This window comes from Argopecten irradians, chromosome 6 (genome assembly GCF_041381155.1).
Source record: "Argopecten irradians isolate NY chromosome 6, Ai_NY, whole genome shotgun sequence".
In the NCBI taxonomy this organism is placed as follows: Eukaryota; Metazoa; Mollusca; class Bivalvia; order Pectinida; family Pectinidae; genus Argopecten; species Argopecten irradians.
In genome coordinates, this window is record NC_091139.1 from 7,088,815 (window position 1) to 7,102,216 (window position 13,402).

The 13,402-nt window shown below is 35.3% G+C and overlaps 1 pseudogene; it reads left to right on the forward strand.

Annotated features, from left to right (window-relative positions):
• The window catches only part of LOC138326243 (QRFP-like peptide receptor), a 46,666-nt pseudogene that overhangs the window by 15,987 nt on the left and 17,277 nt on the right, over nucleotides 1-13,402 (forward strand).

Genomic DNA, 13,402 nt, shown 5'->3' on the forward strand with positions numbered 1-13,402 from the left:
AACGGACACAAACACAGTATTACACAATTTGCGATTGTTGATGTGAAGATATATCTTAATTGCGTAAGTAACGCAAAAGCTACGATACACAGCATCGGTGCCTCCATAGGTAACACAAAGAGTGGGTAATAAATTGGTTATCTGTGAAATCTAAAGACAACACCATGGCCATTTACTCTCTGTGAAATCAATGGCAACACCAAGATTGAGTGATATATTGGCTATCTGTGAAATCCATTGGCAATGCCAAGATTGAGTGATACCTTAACATTAGCTATTTGTGAAATATAGGCAACATCAGATTGTATAATTCATTGGCTATCTGTGAATTCCATAGGCAACACCAAGATTGAGTGATATATTGGCTATCTGTGAAATTTACAGGCAACCACAGGATTGAGTAATCTGTCTTGTGTCTTGTGTCTCTTAACGTTGTTATTCCTTCTATTTACAGTTCGCAGCATTTTTCACCTTTTCCTGGCGCCTGGGAGAGGTTATGTGTAAAGGGGTTCACTACATCCAGAATGTCTCCGCTATCTGCTCTGTCACCACTCTTACCGCTATGAGTCTAGAAAGGTAAGTACGATCTGTAATAAGTACAAAAAGTTCAATGTCATTTGTTGTGACGAACTGTTGTGTGCTTCGTCATTGTTCTTGTCTGGTGCGTATTTGGCAAATAATTTGGTAAAATATAAACAAAAATAATTTGGTAAAATATACACAATACATCGAGTATTTAAAATCTTTTTACATTAATTATTTCTCTTTTTTTTTATTATTATTTATTTCATTTTTTGGGGAAGGGGGTTCTTGCGTTACTGTTAGGTTGGCGAATAAATTCTGGAACATGTATATGTAACATGTAAAGCAGAGATTTCCACACACTAGGTATAGGCCATGTATATGTACATGGAAAAAATATTTTCTAAAGTGTCTGTGTCAAATGCATTACGTTTACGGCTCCATTGCTGCCTAACATCTCTACCAAACATTCCAATGCGACGGAGGGCAGAATATTGAATACTAACGACACGCCTAGCTTCCTTTTCTGAAATAATTCAATTTAAAAAACTGACTGATGAAAAGCGTCGGGTTGATAAGAATAAGAAACCGTGCGTACAGCTGCTGGAATAATAATGCGGAGACATTAATGCCTGCAGTATTGCATATGGTTTGGATATCTGGGGGTTTGAAAATGTAGAAGCGAACCATGTTATGTCTCATACATTCTGCAGGGGATGTATCATTGTCTAAGAAATTTGGTGGTTTATCTGCTGCCTAGATTGTTTACATGTGCAACATGATGTCACGCAGGTCATGACCATTTCTAAGAAACAGTTATTGCATTTAGATTAATCGATTCCATTATTAAAGTCACGTTTTCAGAGAGAATTAATACATTTTTTTATTATATCTTTGATTAGCAGACGTTCAAATATATCAACGGTGATATAAATCAATTAGTCGCGGTATGCCTACTGTAAAGTTATCATTTAGAAATCAAGATAGAACAAGAAAATAATAGTCACGATGATTGCATTGTCTGTTGGAAAACTAGTAAAAATGTATAACTTGATTTTCGTGGCTTCTTACTTTAGTAATTAAAGTGAATAGTCGGGCAAAGGAAGGCTTAAGTCGGTTTATATGGTGTTAATATATCCAGTATAACTTCTTATGAAATAGAACAATAAAATATCCTGTCAAAAATCGCTCTGCACGCGAAGAAATTAATTTATAGTAAAGGAATCCTAAAACGTCCTCCCGGCTGCCTATATCCGTGTTGACATTCCCATGCAGCCTCGCTTTCAGAATTTATTTTTAGAACAGTGCTAAATTTATATGGGGCTTTCCATAATTCCAATGGTCTAAACTGGACAAAGTAAGCACAATTTGATCGTCATTTTGATATGTAAGGACTTTTGGAAGGCCAATGAACGCAATTATACTTGTTTTCATTGCCCGACTATGCACTTTAAGAGGTTAAAGATATTTTGTCTTAGGAAATATTTGTGGTTGAGCTATTTGGGGTTGAGGTATCAAACCGTGATTCCTATAATGTATAAAAATGGGTTTCATTGATGTTTTTTTTTATAATATTCGTCGTTTTACAACACCCACGTTTACTTCTATTGTTGTAGTAGATATTTCTAAGAATGGTTACATCTGTTTGCTAGGGAAGAGTAGTCTTTAAATACATATTTTGGTACCATACTCTTTGGAATTTCAACGATGTTAATTAAAATACTTATCAATGTCGAGGAAGCTGTCAATATTTTTAGTTTTATGTTTCATAAGGAATTTCGTGCAATACACTTATGCAATCTTTTGTTTCGTGGAAGTGTAATAGAAAGGCCTGACTGAATTATCCCTTTAATATCATATTAACAGCCAGTACATGGCAACTGGCCCACATGGGATTCGAACTCACCACTCAGAAGTGGAGAACGTGTAATAATATGTCGGTCATCTTTCTTACATTTTTTTATTTCCTTTGTGGAACACGCATATACAATATCAGTATAGCAAAGGGATGATTGACGGAAATGAGTTAAATTAAGAATGTTTGTCTGTAGACCGCCAAGGCACCCGGGCTCCTTAGGCGTTATTACACTCTGAAGGCTGGACTCGGGGTTGAGACATTTTGGCACGATCTTTGCCTCCCGGTATTAAGTTAGCATGGTTTTACAGAGAGGAAATGTATTTTGATAGACCTAATTGTACCGCAGTGACAGACTCCCCGAAATGCGTCTAGCACGTCAGGATAATTTCGATCCCTTTGACATTTCCACTATATAGTTTTACCAGTTAGGTTGCCTCACAGATGTATAATGTAGAGTGAAGCTTCTGTCATCCCCTTAAAATACAGTTCCAGGTGCAAATGCTGACAATCTCGATAGGAAACGTTCGTGGCTAAATTTTTAGTGTGTTATAGAAAAAGAAGCCGCATCAATGAGTTTCAGGTGACGAAATATGTGTTCTTTTTTCTATCTTTTTATTCCTTTTTTTTCTAAGTTTTAATTTATTCCCAACAAAATTGTGTGCATGCGGTATCCATGTTGAGTGGAATGATCATCCATATTCTGATTAAATGGAACCAACATTCCCTTGGGGCTGTCGGGAAGATTGTCGAGAAGATTTCCTGCCATTGCTATGAATATGCATATAATTGGTACGAATGATCCGACGTCATTTGTCAGCAAAATGCAGGTCGGGGTCGATGTTGTTAAGTGCTTCATCCTATCTGATAACGTCATACCGAGACCAACCCAATAACTTTCCGTAGACCACAGTGTTAAAGTTTTGGATTGTACTAATGAAATTGCTCAATCAAGGTTGTCGTGTTTTCCTACTATTAACTAACGTCTGGGTTCTCATCGAACACCAAATAGGAAAGAATTGCGCCATTCATTTCAAATTATAACCAGGATACCGTTTTAAAATGAGGTAAAATTTGCATTAAACATAATGAAATTCGAATGTTTTATCTGTTCATCTATATCTTTATCCCGATTGAAAAACTGAACAATTTTTTTTATCTGGCGTTCAATGTGTACCATTGTTGCTGGTTAGATATTATGTTTACTTTTGAAATTTAAAATTCTATGGGCTCAATCTTCTTTACACATGTCCCATTTCGAAGGACTAGTTTCTATTTAGTTGGTTGTTGGTACTGAGGTTCGTATTTTATTGTTGTATCACCTTTTTTCACCCTTTCAATGCGTTAAATGTGTTTATGATCAAAGTGAACAAGGATCCATCAGAACCACAAAACTAAACTTCACTAGAAATTGTCTCATGGACAGGAGCAGAGAAACCTATCCTGTTGAGTTGATGTTTGATTCCACAATGTCTAACTTTAATCCTTCGCTAAATTGGAAATATTCCCTGCTTCATTTGTACTTGTTTTCTTTTTGGCCTTTGCTCTATTGAAATCGGCAGCTTACTGCTTCTTCGTTTAAAATTGGCTATAAACAGATATTGATCTAAATCATTGGAAACTTCGCAATGCACTTCCAGTCTTATTATTCATTTGTTTGTATCGAACTGTTCGGTATTATGTTTTTTTCTATTTTTTAAGCTGATTCGTTTGCAGTCGATAATTGCAGGAATCAGCATATGAAATTTATTCCATAGCCTTTGCCGTTAGAGGCTTCTAATTTTCTCAAGGAGATACATGGACTGTAATATAACCTGACTATTTTTTGCAGTTACTAAATTAGGCGATTCCATTTCGTTGAAGACTTTCGTTGAAGACATTAATTTGCGAAAATCTACTTTCGCGAATTTACCTTGATCGCAAAATTCGCAAAAAAAATCGAACGCGAAAGAAACATGGTTTACCGTAGGTGCTATGGCTGTCGGAGCATTTTTTACAAATGGAATTTTCCATGGTAAATTCAGAGACATCCGAACAGTTCTATGGAAATATTTACTGTACCTTTTGTGGTTTGTAAAAATATTGGCTCGCATCTTGTCTTAATAAAGGTTAGGAAAATTAAAGCTCAATATCTTGTACAGTTGTAGCTGTTAGTTTGATGTGTTTGATATTAAAGTCAAAGATTGGAGTGTTATCAAGCTGATGAATACCGCGTATTATCTTGATATGACGGATCGCTGATGAATAACGCGTGACTTTATCTTGATATTTTCCGAATGACGTGGTTTGTGAGCACATAATCATCTTCGATCGGTCAATTATAAAATAGCTTTATAATCATCATATTGGAATGATGACCTTATGTCGAGTTTGATTTTCTGACTTGAATTATTTATCATTAATCCGCGATAAGTGACAGACTTAATTCAATCACTAGTGCAGAACAACAAAATGTGACCGCTGCTAATTAATGAGGATACGTCTCATTATAAAATGTTACCGTTATTTTATTAGTGACCCAAAGAAATTTGGTTATTTATTGCTATTACTCCATTTCTTCTTCTTTAATCAATACAGCCGCCAGTTCTTGCCTTCTGATTGATTATTGGTTATTGTCTAATTTCGGGGAACATTGGTATACAGAGGCTTTGATGGATACCAAATATAGTGCTGACTTTTTTTGAAACCTATGTTGCCATTTCTAAAATGTGGTAAAACCTGCTACAATCACACCATGCTGTAAAAATTACCATTTAAATATAGTGGCACAAGTTTATTTTTACCAATATGAAGAGAGTAACATAGTGGTGTAAAAGGAGCATGTTGATGTGGATTGTACATAGTGTCAAAATACTTATATGGCAGCTTCTGTCACTCAGCTGAAGGAGCATGTTTATATGGCAGCCTCTGGCATTCAGCTGAAGGAGCATACTTCCTGAGGTCAGTCGGTAGAACCGTAGTTTTTCACATGGATGACCCGGGTTGTTCGATTCCTGGTCCGGACACTCGACAAGAATGTGTATTTTCCTGTTCTTCTTCAATGGAATTTTAAAAGAATAATAGTGCTGTTGTTTATAAGTGGGTATGTTTACCTCAATAATAGGATTTCGTTTGATCTATTTTGAATTTCTGACCGACATCCGCCAGCACTAGCTAATCAGCAGAACGCTATATTCTTCACAGTACTAATGAATCTTAAAAATTCGACATAGCAATATGTTGAAGTATGCGCTTATGCATTTCCTTGCAACTCAACTGCTCACAGTATCTCAAAAGTCAGAAGAGATCTTAGTCACCAATGCTATCTGACAACTTTGAAGACTTGATCTCCATAAGCTGCCATGTTAAATTTTCAATGCTCACTAACTGCATGGCTGACCTTTGAACTCTTTTTTCAATTTCTAAATTACTACGAATTCAAGTAAGGATTACCTTGAAAGGATCCAAATATTTAAACCTTCCTGTTGGAATTAAATAACAATGTTGCTTCTACCTGATTTCCTCGAGGTGTTTTTGGTTGACAATGTTATTAAGTTTAAGAAATAGTTGCAACAGAAAATGACTAAAATTTCGCAAGGTCATCCATCAAATTTTCGAGTTAAGTGACATTGCCAATATCAAAATGACACCTTTATATGAAACAAAATTTAAACTTTGTTAATTTTGTTAAAACTATTTTTAAAATGTTGAGAAATACGGGTAATAAAATTCCAATTTTCATAAATAGGAATGACAATTTTGCCATTTCCTATATTGAATTTTGAAAGAAATATCATACAAAAACGTCGCTTCGTTTTAACGTACGAGTTCGCATCACCTATTCTCAGTTCAAACTTCTTAGTCATGCAAAATTTTTAAGTCAGCAGCTGTTTTCAATCATTAGGCATCACTGAATGAACAAGTTCATGTTACTATAAGTACGAGTACATATTAACGGAGAAGGAAATAAACTAGCCATCAAATAAATTCTGCTATTTCACTTTGATTATTGATATTTGGTAGATGACACTTGCTTAATTAACTCTTAATTCAATTCCTGGCGCGTCAGCTCATTTGACATTTAATCGTGCAGATAGAGTGAATATAGTTACGGTCTCATACACCGATAACAGACTCTAGATCAGGCAACCCATCATCCACTGTGGCAATCTGAAAAATCAGCTTTTTGTCAATCATATCTGTTCAAATTAATATGATTCTAAGTAAAAGATTATTGAGAAAAATGAAAACGTATAGAACAATAACAACAACTCAAACAAAAGAATAAATACAACTTAAATTAATTTTATTTATGAAAAATATACTATTACTATTTGTGTCAATGGTGGAGTGTCAATTTGGGCCCTCTGGCGGTCATGGCTGATAAGCATTATTTTTTGCTTCTAGATACCCGTGGGTTAGGACATCATGATATGACATATAATTAATGTCAGGTCAGAATCCCTTCTGAGTTATGGGGGTTAAACAGGAGGGGCAAATTTCTGTTTTATCTATTTTTTTTTTTTGAATGAAGGCCCAAATGACACTCCTCCTTCACTTAAGTTCGTTTTTTGAGTTGGTCGATGTTTATTTGCAACCTCATGAATAGTCGGGCAAAGAAAACCATTAAAAGGCCAAAATCACACTACGACTCCTTCACTTAAAGTTTCTGTTTCAGTAAGAAAAGTTGAAAGCATGAAAGCGAGGCTTGGTCGACATTAGACGTTTAGAACATACATGCAACAGATTTTGACGAGAGATTTTATTTTCCATTTATAAGAAATTATACTGGATACATTCACACCATTTTACCGACTTTAGCCATCCTTGCCCGACTGTTCACTTTAAAATAAATATTGATTCCTATTTCTTTTTACTGCCATCACAATTAAGGCTAGAAGTAAGCAGTGATATTATTTATTTTTATATCAATTAAATAGGAACACTTGCATTACACGTCACCACTACGAACGCATACATACTCCATCATGGCAACAAAGGTACTGGTGATTAATGGTAGGTTGGAATAAAACTAAGAATAATTTCCTGCCTGTCAATGGATTATTCGGAATCTCCTTTAGTTTGACTCTTATTCATATTTTTTGTGAACAAATTCTTAAAGATAATCCATTGTTACCACTTTTCAGCAAACATAGCGACTACATAAATAGAAAGAAAATAGATTCAGGATAGAGAATTAAGACTTTAAGGTAGATAACAAATACTCATAGTGGATGAGTTATTAAAGAACTATGTCACCATATTAGGGTGTTAATATGTTGAAAACAATGGAAACCTACCACATTACACCCCGTTAACACTACATTGTAGGCCGCTTGATGGCGCTGATTCAAAAGATCGAGTGGTTAGTTCCGGTTTATAATTACATGTGTTATGTAAACAACGATAAGATATTATAAGGAAACATTCCGTCAGAATCTCGTCAGCGCATACGAGTTGGATTGTAAAAGCGCACTTAAAGGTATCCTAAGGACTACAGCAATTATGTCCACAGTAAAAAAGTTTAACGTATGGTTGCTCTGCTTTTTAATATACAATATACATAGTTTTACCGACGGGTTAGCTCTACACCAGTCCCAGACGCTCGTAGTTCCAACCTCAGTCAAGTAGATTATGGACAAATTGTAGTGTCATGGATTGGCCACTTAAATACAATTTCCATCAGAGGCAGCACCATTGAAGTTCCAATACGTAAATCAAATAGCATAAATAAGAACCAAGATGATAAATATGGAAGGCATAAAGATAAGAATGCTATGAAATTCTGCGAAAAATCCTATTTTCATGAACGCTGAGGTTTAACAAACATAACAAAATATGTAAAAATGAATAGCAAATGTCAAAAAATGTAAAACAAGTATTGATTCGTAAGGGAGGCGAGCCTTAATCTACATACTAGCACGAATTAACATGTAATGAAAGAAGCAAGTTTATAGAAACTCGCAAAACCAATCCAGGTCTTACTCCCCGTATATTATCACGATACAAGACTTTTAATAACTTTTGTGATCTGAAAAATATATAACTTTATTCCGATCTTAATTCATGATTGATGCCTTCGTTAAAGTATCGTATGTTGGATTTTAATGAACGCTTGGGTGCGTTCTTCTTGCCCTTTTCAAACACTGAACAAATACACATCTGTACTGATATTTACTGAAATATAATTTTGTATTGTAGGCTCTTTATTACATCCGTGATATTCGATAAATGAATAATTAAATTAAAGTGAACAGTCGGGCAAGGATGGCTAAAGTCGGTAAAAATGGTGTGAGTGTATCAAGTAGAATTTCATATGAAATAGAAAAATAAAATATCTCGTCAAAATCTGTCTGCGTACGAAGACATTAATTTAAAGTACAGGAATCCTTAAACGTCCTCCCGGCTGACTATGTCCGTGGTTACATTTCCACGCAGCCTCGCTTTCAATGCTTTCAACTTTTCTTTACTTCAATGGTCAGAACTGGGAAACGTAAGCAGAACTTGACCGTCGTTTTGATATGTGAGAACTTTTGGAAGGCCAATGAACGCATTTAGACTGAATTTCTTTGCCCGACTATTCACTTTAACGAAGATACAAGATGTGACAAAGTCAAATTATTGCGCCTCACAATTCCAATAAGATTGAAAACAGCAAAACACTGGTGACTTGATTCATTCGGGAGTACCAACGAACTTATTCCGTTATAAGATGGCGACAGTTCACTCATGCTTGTCGGTGGGAGCATTTAGGTGCGATGTAACGATGACAATGATTGGCTCAGTATCGAGTATCAGTCGAAGGCAATCATTGGTGAAGTGTCAAGTATCTGTCTGGACCATTACCCAGACAAAGAGAGTATGGGGGCATGTATCTCGACAACTGATTAATTATGGATTGATAGATGTGTGATGCAGTAATAGCGGTCAGGTATCACGGAATATGTCTAAATTGAAGCATGTCTGTAGCTTATGTGAAGATAATGGATGAGAATAAACGCTTTAAAAGTCAACGGAAGATGTCTTAACCGCTCACAGATGACTCTAGCTGTGTCTCGCATTTCAGCACAAAAACTTTATTTCCAAATATAACCTATAATTAATTACATCCCCGTCTTAAAGGAGTATTGTTGTCTAGCAATGCCTATGATTAACGATTTAATGTCATAGTATATTGGCCTCAGTTTAAAGTTTCATCAGTGTCACTTGATCTGCATGATATTAAATGGAACATGAATGTCTTCAAGAAGATTATTTTGAAATTACTGAAAGTGACTCTTTCTTTGAATGTCATCCCTATATGCCGGAAATTAGCTGTTAGTTAAAATACACTTGAAATACGAATATTACTGAAACATTTTTGTATTGAGATGGTGAAATGATAAACAACAATGTTCAATCAATAACAGATTACTGCACACCGATTATTTTTACATGTAATTGCATTTCAGGTATTTCGCGGGATATATGAATTCACGAAAATGAATTGTAACAAACACAATTATTTTGATTTTAAATCGCAAAATTAAATACGGTATGAAAATACGAAACTAAGTTGTCTTGAAAATAAGCTAGTTTCAGTATGTTGCCATACAACTATTGAATTTCCCATTTTTCATTCGAACATTTTTTCACATAACCATTATCAAACGTATCATAGGAATGTTTATCATTTGTTCAGATTCAACTCTGTTCAGAAATCTGTTCTATTAAGATGTAAAAAGGGAACTCATGCACACGCACGCTAAATGTCCCAACATGCAACGTGATAACCATCTCCATGTAGTGCGTTTATTTTATCGTTACCCTCGGGTTTTTAATATGAAGTGTCAGCTTCGATGGATCATACATTGCATACAAGATTGCATACCTAACGACTGGCTTATCATGATAAGTTAAGGCATGTTTGTGGTTTCTTTGGGGGTTAAACTGTCTATCAACGCTGATGGCAACGTGATGCATGTTATGGCGGAACAATCGACCATCCCCAATAGTCACACACGCGTCACCGCGCCCAGGAAGACAGGGATATTAGTGAGTTCCTATACGTCTAGCATCGCTCGGTATAGATAATAACTCCCGATTTCACAAAAGTTACTTCCTATCAAGTGAAAACCTTCATTTCCACAAGGAATTAAACTGAAATTACTCTATAAAATTTCCTACCATCGTTTTACAAAATTATACCACAAGTAACATGCAGTTCAGCAGGTCCTATGCACGACCCACTACTTTCATCAACCTTCAGTTGCACAGGTCTGATACAAGCAACATAATATATCTGTTATAACTTTATAACAGGAGAGAAGAGAATGCAGTTGAGAAACTGGGATTCTAACCTGGGACCTCCGACCACTAGCCAAATACTCTACCTATTGAGCTACCAGTGATCGACCCTTTTTAATACCGCTACACTTTATCAGATATCAGATTATAGTGTAAAACTGTTATTCCTTCAATCTGATCAAAATCATAAGATCTCCAGGCCGCTCCATAAACTTGACGTAACATAGATTAGTTTATAGAAAAACGTGGGGATCAAGATGTGTTTTCAATCAGAGCGGTTATTCCTGATTAGTTTTGGTTGGTTAAAAACATTATTTAGGTGAATACCTCTACTCAAAAATATATCCCTCCTCATTCGTCAAAGTGGGAGTGGGACCGGGTACGATGGAGTTAGTTTCACACGACTCACCACAGAATCAAACTAAAAACAGATTTCTGGAATTCCCCTTTTGTGCAGAAGATTTCGTTGAGAGGCGAATGTTTCGAAGCCTGCTGATTGGGTATTCATGGTGCGTCAGTTCCATATGTTCTGTGTTTGCAATACATACACATAGACAATGTGTAAAGAAATTTGGAACTTCTTTTAAATCTGTCTCTGACAAGGAGAGAGATGATAAAAATTGCATTTTAAGTAAATATTGGCTATTTTTTGTGCATCAGTGTATCACTATTATTATATATTAATGTCAGAAGTGTGGTAGATGTATATTAGTATGTGTTATCACTATAATTACCCTTTATACATCACAACTACCTATATTAGGACCTTGATAGACGTGACACATCTCCAGTCGTCCGTAATGGTCGCCTTATCGATCCACTACATCCATTGTCTACATCTGATCGTTTTTATGTTGATTACGCTGACAGTATCAGACCATAACTCAACACTAATTACTAGTGCAGGGGCGGTAACTACGTATTTGACCTTGTCCCAATTATCGTCTTCTGTTACCTAATGAAGCACGATGTGTGACACAGAGCTTGTGTCAGCTATCGCAAGACTGGTTTATTTGTTTGTAGACAGATACATTAATATAAAACGTCTTTAGGTTACAAATTGCAATTACTACTACAAAATATACTTGTATAAATTTACAATTACAATTACGAAAAGGGTTCCTTGACCGCGGTCATTATCTCTCGTTATATTTTAATAAATAACCTTGATTTTAACAATTATAAAAAGGGGTAATTGACCGCAAGGATGTTCTCTCGTTATATTTTACCCAAACTTCAATAATCATAGAAATAGGTTCAGTAACCGCCATGATATTCTCTGGCTTTATTTTACCCCCAAACACTATCGTACTACCTTTCACATTCAGACGACATATTGTATAATTAATCACGGGTTATCTTATTTCACTGCAGACAGTTTTATGTATGTAGATTGTCGGTTTGGTCTAGAAACCGTTGACTTGAATTTACCGCTAATTCGGATGCTGGTCCTGGTGCGGCGATTATCCCGTTGCTCCTGGACATAAATGATGTTATGTCTTTGTACAACATAAAGATTTCTTGGGAATAATGGGAGGACTTACTGACCTGATAGGCAGGATATTACGATCGCTACACAACGTACAATTCGGACTTGTCAGATGAGGACATCACAATTTTCTTCGTCTCTTTTTGGTCGTCTGCATGGTAAGCCATATTGTCAAATATTAACTGATATGCCAGGCTTGGGAAAAATGTATGGCTTAATTAAATGACCATGGCTGTTAATTGGGTGTCAATAAACGGCACAAACTGAATGATATCAAATTATATCGAGTTCAATGATATGCATTTGCGAGACTTCTTAAATGAAAAAAAGTCACTAGTCCATATTTTGTCCATATTTTGCATTTAAATATTCCGATGCATGTGATATTGTTTTCATAATTTCATTTTCATCACACCAAGACTAATAAAACACTTTCTCAGTTTAAAGAGCTATCACCGATGGCATTAGGAAGTGGTGAACTTAGCAAGGTTCCACCGAATGGCTTTTACAAAATGCTCTGATTAATATCCTGGTTTCCCGAGTATAGAAAATATGATTAGGTATACCACAAATGGCTATAAAAGCTAAAAAAAATATATGCGTCCACCATTACAAAAATACTATGATAACCCATCCTATTTTGACTATTCAATCATATTTCATTTCGATATTTCATTTTTATATATATTATATGGGTTTTCTAGATCATCATAACCTTCACAATGCAATATAAATGATTTTGCAATTTAAATGGTGGGCGTGAAAGTCAATCACTGAACGAATCAGGTTTCCAATTTCAGATTGAAATTAGCTCTTGTCTGATTGAGGCAAACTGTATCAAGTTATAAAAAATAATGTAACATCATAGCCTAATTGAAGACACTAAAAACATGCCACATTTCAAAAATCATTACAGCCGTGGTGGGTGTGTCGCATTGTCTATTATTTCTACCCACCTCACGCATATATCGCGTGGATGTAATTGATTCCTGATTTAGAAATTTTAAAGTGTCATTCTGATGGTTTTCTTGATATATATCGAATCTTAAATGAGTATTTTTTACAATATGATATTATCTTATGCAAGCCTAAACGTGTAGGAATCAATATTTTTGACCTAGTTACTTTCAGGATTCCTAGAATATAGATATATATCGTATGCAGTTAAAGACGTTAAGTTACTTCTACTTCTGGGTTCATGGTTTATGAATAGGTCAAAGTGCAGTGATGAAAGTGGAATTTATTTGATTTTGAGATAGAATGATAATGTT